Source organism: Euprymna scolopes, chromosome 14 (assembly GCF_053919585.1).
Source record: "Euprymna scolopes isolate OS-2025 chromosome 14, ASM5391958v1, whole genome shotgun sequence".
In the NCBI taxonomy this organism is placed as follows: domain Eukaryota; kingdom Metazoa; phylum Mollusca; class Cephalopoda; order Sepiida; family Sepiolidae; genus Euprymna; species Euprymna scolopes.
Window position 1 is genome coordinate 159,182,314 of NC_136495.1, and position 12,855 is coordinate 159,195,168.

General features: G+C 34.2%; 1 long non-coding RNA gene across 1 annotated transcript in view; it reads left to right on the forward strand.

The window, feature by feature from the left end:
* The first annotated feature begins 8,644 nt into the window (after positions 1–8,644).
* The window catches only part of LOC145293313 (uncharacterized), a 32,109-nt gene continuing 27,898 nt past the window's right edge, over positions 8,645–12,855 (forward strand). The window contains exon 1 of the long non-coding RNA XR_013869711.1: positions 8,645–8,892. This is a non-coding gene — a long non-coding RNA (uncharacterized LOC145293313). The remainder of the gene's footprint in view (positions 8,893–12,855) is intronic.

Sequence of the window (12,855 nt, forward strand, 5' to 3'; positions counted from 1 at the left end):
ATTCAACTCTCTCTAGTTGCATTCGTATGTGTATGATACATATCTTGTTTCACCTTCTTTACTACTGAGGATTGTAGCGTCCATGAGAAACAGGATTGTCTCGTCTGTTGCAGATATTCATACAAATACTCCTTTATTTAGGACGTTTTTAGAAAGAGTGCGATCTCTTCTCGATAGTGTAGTTATTTAGCGAAGAAATTTCTTTTTAATAGCAAGTTCATGTTATCTAATTGCTTACCAAACTATACTTGGAAAAACTTTGTGATAATATTGTTCTTTCTTGCCCTTTGTATTTGCATTTTGTTATTTGGATTCTTTCGAAGATATACATATTACATTGGAAACGTGTACTCCCCCTACGTAGTTGTATATTTAAACTCTCTTTCCACTCTTCTCCTTGATTGTAATTCAGTGAGGATATTACTACAACGAGTCTTAAACATTATTCTTTTTTCCCAGCCAATTAACTTCCGCACTACTGTTTAAATTAGTTTTAAGTCCACTTAATTGTAATTCTAATGGAGCCATAGTGACCTCCTTTAATTTGTAACTGGGGATTTTCACTGCCTAATATATTGTATTAGTCTTGTTTTTTGTCCTATGAAGAAAAAAACACACACACACATACATGCATATATATATATATATATATATATATATATATATATATATATATATATATATATATATATATATATATATATATAAATATTGTAAGAATTGAAATTGATTTGACTTACCAGGAGTGGGTCGGAGGGAAGAAAAGACACTGAACTGCTGTTTGCCGTTACTGAGAAACTGGGTGTCTATTTCCTACTAAGTTAAATAGATATTCTAATTTCGTTGGAAATCACGTTGGAATTCTCGCCACTGAGAGTTAGTATGTATAAAAGGAGTTGTCTAACTACGGGTTAGTGATTAGTTAAGAATCTAGTTACGTAGTTTGCTAGTCGGTTGGCGTCTCTTAGACTGATTACCTCGTTACTGTTGTTCGGCAAACGTAACCTGTTAATTGTTACCTTTACAAGGAAAGAAAAGACTGCTTGTAAGCAACCTCACCATTTCGTTGCAAGCCCTTCTGCCTTTTCTTACACCCCCTCTTCTTTTTGGTGAAATAATCCTGACAATATATATATATATATATATATATATATATATATATATATATATATATATATATAACCTTTGTTATGACCCTTGTATGTGAAATTCTGTGTATAATATTTGAACGTCTGTTTTTGTATTTGTTTGGAGTTAGTTCATATTTTAAAGAACAAACCCTACACGATGTTGGCTACTCGTTCTTCCAGATTCCTTGTAGGGAAAGGAAAGTTTTATTTAGGGAAGATAATCGTTGTTTTAGAATTATTGCAGTTTCAGAGGGAATTTACAAAGTCTTATTTTCTGGCAATGAAGGCCGATGTTGATGAGTAGCTATCATCGAAAGATGACATAACTGCATTGTTGAGTGACCGTTCCTTGTGTGGACTGTTCGCTTGTAGAAGCTGATGCTGTTAATGTTGTCGGGTTCTCGTCCCAGATTCAGTAATTTCTCTCAATTTTGTCAGATGGTGTGGAGTGTGATTCCTTGTGCAACCCTGTGATATTTGAAACCCCTAAAGAGATGTTTGGCGAGGCATCACCTCCTGAATACAAATGTTCAGACTCTGAAGGATGTTTGCTGAGTGCTGTAAATGTCACTTCAAAGGATTTGCATAGTCAGGCGCTGAAGATGGACTTTTATAGCAGCAGCTGCTTAATAGTGATATTTTCAGAAAAAAAAACATAGTATTGGGGTGAGCTTCACAGGAATCGTGAATGATACCACCGTGTCCACAACTTGGATATACGTGGGTATGAATCGCGTGAATTTTATGATCAGTGGGTGAAAATGCAATTTTGTGTACTTCCTTTAACACTAGGAGAGTGATTCTCCATCAAGACTATAGGGCATTTGATGTCGGTGTTGATCTAACTGGGTTCTTGTTACGAAGGAGCTGAGATATTTTGGTATTCGCCAGAAATTTTATAAGGATGAAAAAGGTTGGATGATAGATTATGAGAACTTTTATACCGTTTTCTGTGCATACCTAATTTTTCTGGCGAAATATCCTCCTTTCAAACTTGTGATATTTCTTCTGTTCATCAGTTTTTTTTAAATTTGTAAATCTGATTGGGTGTTCCTCAGTTCCAACATCAAACCTAAAGGTTTATATTTCTTATGTAAATTTTTATAGAATAATCTAGTTGAATTTATGTGCTTTTTTGTTCTTCTTTGTGTTTCCTGGAGATCTGGCTGTACATCGTGTGGTGTTGAAACATTGTATAGGAAAAGTTACAGATGTCATCCCACTGCAGGTTGACTGTCATTTCTTTTTACGGGAGAATGTTGGAATTGCTTTTGTATTAACAATTATGTAACCCTGTATATTTGTTACACTTTTTTCTGGTTCATATATTTTATTTTCCGTATTTTATTGAACTTAGTCTCGTATATTTTGAGATATTTCGAAACTGCCATTGATTTTGAATTAAAAGGAAATTCTAGTTGCTATGGACTAGGTGTGTCAAACATTTCGTGAAAAATAGTGAATAATTCCATCCCATCTTTCTAAGCTTATAACTCCTCGAAATATGTAATTCAAGCCCTAATTTTTTTTCAATTAAAGGAGCAAGGACCAAGGATTCATTAAAACACACACACACACACACACACACACACACACACACACACACACACACACACACACACACACACACACACACACACAAAACAAACAAACAAACAAACAAACAAACAAACAACGTGGTTTAAAAAAAAAAGTTTTAAACTTCGGACTTTACAGGTAAATTTCTAAAAAACACAAGTTTTTTAAAATTTGAATATATTATTTATTGACCTTTTCTCTTCAATTTGTGATATATAACACTTTGGCGAGTAAATTAAATATTTACTTTTTAATAGACATTTAAAAATGGGAGGCGTGAATTATTCGACCCCCTGTCTTTCCAAGCTTGTAACTACTCGAAAAATGTAATTGAAACCCTAATCTTTTTTCAATTAAAGGAGCAAGGACCAAGGTTTCATTAAAAAAAAAAAGAAAAAACAAACACCGTGGTTTAAAAAAAAAAAGGTTTTAAACTTTGAACTTTACAGGTAAATTTCTAAAAAACACTACTTTTTTGTTTTGTTTTAAATTTGAATATATTATTTATTGACCTTTTCTCTTCAATTCGTGATATATAAAACTTTGGTGAGTAAATTAATTATTTACTTTTTAATAGACACTTGAAAATGGGGGGGGTGTGAATTAAAAAAAAAAACGTTTGTCTAAAATATTATATTCGGTTTATTGGAAAGAGCATAAAATTTCACATTGACCCTGAAAATATCGTAAAAATAGAATCAATAAAAAATCTTTGATAGATTTTTAAAGTTTAAAAATTGAAAAATATTGAGTTCGGAAAATTTGTACGAGCCTTTTTCAAGTCTCACACAAAACACACATTCATATTTCAAGCTGTCATATACATACGCGCACACAAACATACGCGCCCACGTCCACACATGTACACATATTCACCTTCGCGGACATACACTCACATTCACGTATATATACACACACGCTTACATATACACATGTACTCACACACGCGAACACGAACACACACATAACGTAATTAGTCGTTGCAAAACTCGAGGAGACAGTTGTGTAGTGCATATCGCTTTGTTTCTGGGTACTTTGGCTGTTAAGTACCTGCCTTTATGTGCATAGGCTGTTAAGTCCCTTACTGGATAGGAATGAGCTGTAATGCATGCCTTAGAGGTAGAAATGTATAGATGTTTAGTGATGGCTATTAAATCAGTTTGCATGTGAGGGATTAGGGGCTGGAAGTTAGCGATTCCACTACAGATGCGGAGCAATGTGGGAGTTTAGTGGCGGATAGGTTGGAAGGAGTAGATTGTTAGCGTTCAAGAGAAGAGGGGTTATTTATTTACAGATGGATTTCCATTAGGATTTGAGTTACAGGTAAGGTTTAGTTTGAAGAAGGGAGGAATTTTTTTTTTTTTTTTTATGCATGCAGGTAAGACAAACGCAATCGTCTTGGAGGTAAAATGTATAAGATTTCGTAGCTAGCTATTAGGTTTTTCCCTCCCAGTTATAGGGACAGCTAGTTCGTTGGGATTTGGAATTGTAGTCATTAAGGTCAGGCGCAGAGTGTTGCATCTATTCAGAAAATTAGCCCTAGTATCACAGCTGGGATTATGTATATTGCAGTTACAAATATAGTGCCAGTCAAATTATGAGCCACGTGCAGTGGTTTAGCAGTGTCAGAAATTTCGTGAAAATAGTGAATAATTCCACCCCATCTTTCCAAGCTTATAACTCCTCGAAAAATGTAATTCAAGCCCTAATTTTTTTTTTCAATTAAAGGAGTAAGGACCAAGGTTTTATTTAAAAAAAAAATAAAACAAAACAATGTGTTTTTTTTTTTTTAAAAAGGTTTTAAACTTCGGACTTTACAGGTAAATTTCTAAAAAACTGATTTTTTTTTTGTTTTAAATTTGAATATATTATTTATTGACCTTTTCTCTTCAATTTGTGATATATAAACCTATTAAACATAAATTAATTATTTACTTTTTAATAGACATTTCAAAATGAGAGGCGTAAATTATTCGACCCCCTATCTTTCTAAGCTTATAACTCCTCGAAAAATGTAATTCAAGCCCTAATTTTTTTTTCAATTAAAGGAGCAAGGACCAAGGTTTCATTAAAAAAAAAAAAAAAAGACAAAAAGAAAAAATGTGTTCTTATAAAATAAGGTTTTAAACTTCGGACTTTACAGGTAAATTTCTAAAAAACTGATTTTTTTTTTTGTTTTAAATTTGAATATATTATTTATTGACCTTTTCTCTTCAATTTGTGATATATAAACCTATTAAACATAAATTAATTATTTACTTTTTAATAGACATTTCAAAATGGGGGGGGGGGGCGTGAAAATGGGGGGGGCGTGAAAATGGGGGGGCGTGAATTTAAAAAAAACGTTTGTCTAAAATATTATATTCGGTTTATTGGAAAGAACATAAAATTTCACATTGACCCTGAAAATATCGTAAAAATAGAATCAATAGAAAAATTTTGATAGATTTTTAAAATTTAAAAAATTAAAAATATTGAGTTTAAAAATTGAAAAATATTGAGTTCGGAAAATTCATTACTGTTTTAAAAAAAAAATAAAAATATTTTTATTACTTTTAAAACAACTGTAATAGTTTATTTTGGAAGTATAATCCATAAAGAAAATAAATAACCCACTTTTAACAGAGAAATTACGAGATTTTTATATTGTATTCGCAGTTTCGTGTTAGGGGTGTCAAAAATTCCTACAAAAATTCTGATACTGCTAGCAGTGGTTTGGTATGGTATGGGTATCATGGAGGACACTTAAATACAAGCAAGCGTACGGTGATTGCATATATTAAGTATACTACTTAAATAAAGTTCTTCTGTCTTCTATAGTAGAAAGAAAGGTGGTCCTAGCTCTTCTATATTCTTGCATAGGCTATTCGTTATCGAGTAGAGTTCTTCTGACCATAAAAACGGCTCGCGTGGGACTAAGTGTTAGAGACCATTTTTACGCATATGTAATTAAAATGCATTAAATAAATACATTTAAAGAGAAGGTATACAGTTGGTAAAAGCAAAAAGAGAAATAAATAAACAAAGTGAATAAATAAATAAAAAATAAAGTAATAGAAGAAACGACTCGCATGGAAGCAAAGAGTTAAAGACAATATATGCGCATATAGTTAAAATACATTTGTCAAAATTAAGAAAAAAAAAAAAAAAAAAAAAAACCAGTTGCCATTTTGGTAATATTAGGATTTGTTAATTTAACTTAGCTTATATTGTTTGCCCATGTTCAAAATTGTCGCGTCTGTCAGCGAGGCGTAACCCTGTTAGTGTGACGGCTTCACTTCCTTTCCCCGGATTGTGCTATTAAAAAAGTGCTCAGCCGAAGTAGCTCCAGTTCTCTCCAAACTCTACAACAAATGTCTTAATGAAGCTTGCTTTCCGGGCTGTTGGAAAACTGCTTCTGTTGTACCAGTATTCAAGAATTCTGGCGAAAGGACAGACCCATCAAATTATCGCCCCATTAGCCTCCTCCCAGTTTTTGCCAAAATATTTGAGACCATAATTAACCATGCTCTAGTCCATCATCTTACAGATGCTAAACTACAGACTGACAAACAATATGGATTTAGACGAACCCGTTCCACAGCAGACATCCTCACTGTGATCTCTGAACGTATATACCATTTACTGGACAAAGCGGGGGAAGGCAGAGCGGTAGCTCTAGATATATCTAAGGCTTTTGACAGGGTATGGCATGAGGGTCTCCTCAGTAAAATCAGATCATACGGTATCACTGGTAGAATACTTAACATAATTAAATCCTTCTTAGATAAGAGAAAAATCCAGGTAGTCCTCGACGGTCGCACATCTAAACAATATGATATAAATGCGGGAGTGCCCCAGGGTTCTATCCTTGGACCTCTATTGTTCCTGATATTCATAAATGACCTCCCCGACAACATTGCCTCTGAGATGGGTATATATGCTGATGACACTACACTCTATGGCAGACACGACAGGAAGACGAATGAACACATTTCTAAAGAAATGGCAGAAACACTAGAGGAAGACCTCCAATCTGTAGTGGAATGGGGACAAAAGTGGTTGGTCGCGTTCAATGCTGCCAAGACTAAACTAGTTTCATTCAATAATTACAAGAAACCCTCTCTACCACCCATAGCAATGGCCAACGACTCTTTATCTGAGAGCCCATCTTTCAAAGTCCTTGGCCTAACGTTCACAGGAAACATGAGTTGGAACAATTACATTGAAGGCATTGCCAGGGCCGCTGCAAGAAAGGTAGGCTCTCTCTACCGTGCTAGAAAACTACTAACACCCGAAAGTATCCTGTACTTCTATAAGGCCACCATTCGCCCATGTATGGAGTATTGCTGCCACATCTGGGCTGGTGCATCTGCTACTAGTCTCTCGCTCCTTGACAAGGTTCAAAAGAGAGTCGCAAACCTGATAGGCCCTGAACTGGCATCTAAGCTTCAGCCTCTGTCCCATCGACGAAATGTTGCATCCCTCTGCCTTTTCTACAAGTATTTTAGTGGTGAATGCTCTGACGAACTGCAATCACTTGTGCCCCCACGACGCGAGCACCCTCGACAAACCCGACAGGCTACTAGATCCCACCCCACACTGTAGAGGTCCCTAGATGTAAAAGATCTTTTTACTCCAATAGTTTCTTCCCCAGAACCGCAAGACTCTGGAATTCCATTCCAGGTCCCTGCTTCCCCAACAGTACTGACGTGCAGAAGTTCAAGTGTAACGTGAACCGACACCTTGCTGCCCAAATCCCTACATAGTACCCCAGTAGTTGTTGCCCCTGATAGTAGCCCCCTACACCAAAGTGGCAATTTGCCTTGTTTGGGGTGAAAATGTAATAAAAAAAAAAAAAAAAAACATGGACGACGTCACTTCCGCTTTCTAAGGAAATACGCATGCGCAAAAGACACTCCAGAAGCGAGTATAAAACATGGAGACAAGCTGTTTCTAACCCTCTTTTTAGGACCAACTCTCAACTAGAGAGGTTGGGCGAACAAGCCGCCGCCGTTTCGGTGCGCGCGCGCACGCGCATCTCACGCCTACTTCCTACTATGTATGGGGCACGAGCTAATGACTGTATGTATACATTCTCCCTCTTTCTCTCTCCATCTACTACTGGCCACTAAGAACACCTTCGCGTAGCTGACTACTAACTGATGACAACTCTAATCCACTCTTCCTTGCCTACACGCTGGATTCTCATTTCCACTACAACACTCACTTCAATTCCCACGCGCGAACAAACAATAATGACCCAAACTTGAGATGAAAGCACATTTCCTTTTCTTGCTACAACACCAGTCCTGTAACGGACATTGGTTACATACGCGCGGACATGTTATAACTAAAATGTTCATTTCTTATAACAGCAAATAAACGACGTTTATCTTATCCATTACTTGAGTCTTTGTTTCCTTCAATTCCCATTCGTTTCATTATTCTTTTGTAACGGGATTGGGGTATTTATATATCCTAGTCCCCTACAAATTCATTACTGTTTTTTAAAAAATAAAAAAAATATTTCTATTACTTTTAAAACAACTTTAATAGTTTATTTTGGAAGTATAATCCATAAAGAAAATAAATAACCCACTTTAAAAAGAGAAATTACGAGTTTTTTTTTTTTTTGTATTTTATTCGCAGTTTCATGTTAGGGGTGTCAAAAATTCCTACAAAAATTCTGATACACCTATAATTACGTCAATTTCAATACTCAATCAAATAACATTCTTACAGGCGGTGTATTTCCAAATGTGTTCTAGTATTTTCCTCATATTTATGCAAAAAGGCCCACTTATTTTTCCTTATCCTTGAGTGGCCTCCGAGTCTGGATAAATGGTGACTACTTTGTAAAAAATAAAAAATAAATAAAAAAAGGAAAACTAATGAACCGATATTTTTACACAAGGAACAAAATAAAGATTACACCGGTTTACGATGACTTAAATAACTTTTCTTTAGCAGTTGATTTTCTTTTTTGATATTTTCACTTTTAAGTCATGTTTTTCATCTTTTAACTTTGATTCTTTTATATTTCCATATTTTATTTCTTAATGCATTGGACACATAAAACAAAAATTGTATCAATTTACTTAAGAAATCCTAACAAACAAAATCATTTTTCTGTTTTGAACACAAATGAAACAACAACGAATTCATCCCGATTTTTTTTTGTATTGAATTCCTGAAATGAAAGGTAATTATTTTCCTCTTTTTCATACTTAAAAAAAAAAAAAATTATATTTAATAAGTTGGTGCTAGTGCAGGCAGAGAGTGATCCGCGCTATTTTTTAAATCTTATTTCCAAGTTTAATTAAAGTTTTATGATATGTTTTTTATTCAATTGTAAGGTTGAAGTATAGAATATGTACAAAACACCCTCCCCTCCCAATGTTAAGAATGGCTTTTTAAATAATAACGTTATTATTTACGTCCGGATCACTCTCTGCACTAGTACCAATAAGTTTTGAAATAATATTAAAAAAATTAAATTCATTAAAATAATTTTAAACATTAAAATAAGTTTTTTTTTTTTAATGCAATTCATTAAAAAATATTGATTCCGTTATGCTTTTATAAAAGACGTGGATAAAAAAAAACACAAAAAAAAACGTATGAATTGAATCTCCGATTAAAAAAAAAAATCTAAAAATATATTATTCAATCTGACATTTAGCTTTTTATTTTTATTTTTTTTTTTGTTAAAATGTGTTTATTTGAATAAAACTTATGAGATTCAATATTCATGAGAAAATAACAATGTTAAACGTAAACAATAATTTAGGCGCAGAATTTGAACCAGACGTAACTAACTGGCCGCTCGGCTCGGGCGCTCGGCTTTGCTCGGAACATGGTGTCTAACCGCTTTCGCCACGTGTCGCGTCGCCGATTATCAAAGCGTAACAACGCTACCCAAGGAAAATACTGAAGAAAATATTTAAATATAATGAAACTACCAGAAAAAGTATAACGGGGGTGGGGGGGGGGGAAGATACAACAACCCACCGCAACAATTTCTGTTTTATTTCCATAACAAATATTTTAAATTAAAAAAATAAACAAGTTGTATTTTCTTTTCAGCGTTTTATCTTTTTTTTTTGTTATATTCTTTTTAACAAAGTTAAAAAAACAAAAAAACCCTATTTAATGTATTTTTCATGTATCATATTTTTGCATATTTTTTTCTCTTATTTTTGTGTAACTAGTGTAAAGTAAACGTTTTTTTCTTCTGTTTTTGAACATTTGTTTTTCATGTAGCATAGAGCAGGGAAACCAATTTAAAAAAATGAAATTAAATTAAGACAGTCGGGATATTCCCTTAGGATTAGGTAGACTTTTCTACAATCGCATCAGACGATGTTAAAGTTGCATTAGAAGAGACAGCGGGCATGGAGAATTTTCGCCAACCCAACCAGGTAGTTTTCCGATATATGGTTTGATGGAGACATTACCAAATTTCTGTCCCCACATAAACTTGAAAAGATAACTGTCGAGAAACTCTTGGTTCGTCCATTGATCTCATTTTAAAAAAATGTTTTTCCCAAAGATCTCTGCTTCTTTGCTGCGCATTGATCGGCATCTCATGTCAGCTTACAGTAAAACCAGAGCACATGACGTCATGTTCCGAGCACAGCCGAGTGGACGGTTAGTTACGTCTGGATCAAATTCTGTACAGGTATCATAATTTAATTCTTAGTTAATCGAAGCATAAAAAACTGTCTTTTCGGTATTTAATTGTTTTAACATTTTAAACATTTTTTTGTTCATACTTATTATGTTGCTTGGAGATTCCGTTTTATTTTTTATGCTCTATCGAATATTTTACATTTTTGACTGCAAATAACTTTCCTTTATAAAGTTTACATAAAATGAGAACCAGTTTATTGGCCATCACCAATTAGCAGAAACTTAAGGTAGAAAAGATATTGATAATATTTTACAATCAAGCGTAGTTTACCCCCTGGAAAATCTTCATTTTTTGAGTTCACGTTTCAAAAATCTTACAAAAAGAAGGAATTTAAAAAGTACTAATAAATATTTAAGATTTTAGATTGAAGTATTACTTTCTTATATAATTTTAACGTAAAATGAGAACTCATTTCATGGCCAGTTAGCGACCTACGAGAAATTTAATTGCAGTTTCCAATTTGTGTGGCAGGCAGAGCAGGAGGGGTGGTCATATCTATTTTTGCTTTCTCAGATTTTTAGGGGGTGATAGTGGTGGTTAGAACCTGTGTTGTTTACTATTCTGTACTTTCACCTGTTGCGAGGCTATATAATGCATGTTCACGACTTAACAATAAAGAAAACCATTATACCAGCATATATATATATATATATATATATATATATATATATATATATATAATACATTATTTATTTAGAACAAAACAAAGTAAAGTTTATACATCGGTGTAATAATTGGGTAGTCATGCAAGGACGTGTGTTTGTGGCTTGTACACGTTGACCTCTGTGGAAGTGTGCATAGGTAGAGGTTACAGTTCATATTATACTGAGTGATATATTGCTTAAATATGACAGTCTGGAATTGTTCATATTGTGTGCTCTATGTGTATGCATCTTACAAGTAACAATATTTATGTGAAAAATATACAAGCCTACCTCATGTTATTGCTGTCGCTCTCCAAGTGCATGCTTATGAAGCGCGTGGTTTATTGTGTGCATGGCTTGATGTCAAGCGAAAGAGAGAGAGAGAGAGAGAGAGAGAGAGAGAGAGAGAGGACGTAAACGGAAGGTTATGTCAAAGGTCACCGGAAATATACACGTGTCAAAGTTATGTTATGTTTGCGCGTGCTCTGCTCTATGTGTGTGTGCTACTGCACACAGCTTGTTCTGTGTCTGTGTGTTTGATCCAGACAAAGCAAATTTGGCAGGTCTAAACGGCTCACTATACACCTGACAATGTAATAAACGAAAAATACCGTAAATCTATTGTTGGGCATAATTAAACTTTGGAAAAATATTATCAGCAGGTTTCCATAAGTATTTTGTTTAATTTTCGATTTTGAGCAATTATTGGGACTCCTCAGATGACCGTGTCACTTCAGCCATTTTTTTGTGTTCTATTATAAGATTAAGCGGCATTATTTTTTTCCAAGTAAATAAACGCTTCAAGATAAATTCAAGCACAAAAACCTTATTCAGGTAGGCAGAAGAGTTACTTATTTTGCCTTTGGTAACATTTTATTTGTTATATATTTGTTGTTTGACCACTCATTGTTTTTTTTCTGTACTAAAAAATGCGCCTTTTACTTATTAAATTGTCATGTGAAAGATTGGTTATCAAGCCCTCTCCCTTCCAATATTAGGAATGGCTTTCTGAATAAAAACGTTCTTAATGATTTGGGGCTTTTTTGTGAAATAACAAAAAACAAAATCGGTGAGTAAAAAACGTTCTCTTTCCTTAAGATTGAAAGTCAAAAATGACCCTTCCGCATATTTATATAAAACAAATAATAATTTTCCATATTATAATTTAAGAAAGACAACAATATTTAAGAAATTATTTTTTCTAAACAAAAAGTTTAATATTTAACTTGGTATAAGTTTTATTTTGATTCAGTAACACTCTTAAATTATTAATGACGTCTTTTTTACCAATGTTTTTTATAAGAATTTGAAGTAAAACTTCTGAAAAATGTTCAAAAAGTCAATTTTCGAAATTACATTATTCATTTAACCTTAAATTTTAGTAATCACTAGCAGGACCCGTGCATCGGCATTGCCCAGTGGGCATATGCCACCAAGCTTAAATAGAATCGATAAAGGACCTCTGAAAACAAATAAAACTTGGTAATTATTGCCGACTCTGTAAAAGAGGGAGCAATGGAGGCCGTAGCCCAAAGGAAATCATCTGGCTTCCACTGTCGGGCATTGTCTGGCAGTGGCAGCTAGCAGAAGCCACTGACGGTGATTTGTCAACACTTGATTACTGGCGAGTGGTGCTGGTTTGGGGCGTTTACTGGTAGGCACTGGAAGCCTTTGCAACTGAAACTCACTGGCGGCCATGATCAGTGTCGGCATCCATTGGAATACTCCTAACTGAAATTGTCTCCTAATGTCGGACACTGGCATGCACTGGCTGACAATAGATGTCTTTGGTAGAGACGTTATCACTTGTAGTTAGTGTTGTGTTGAG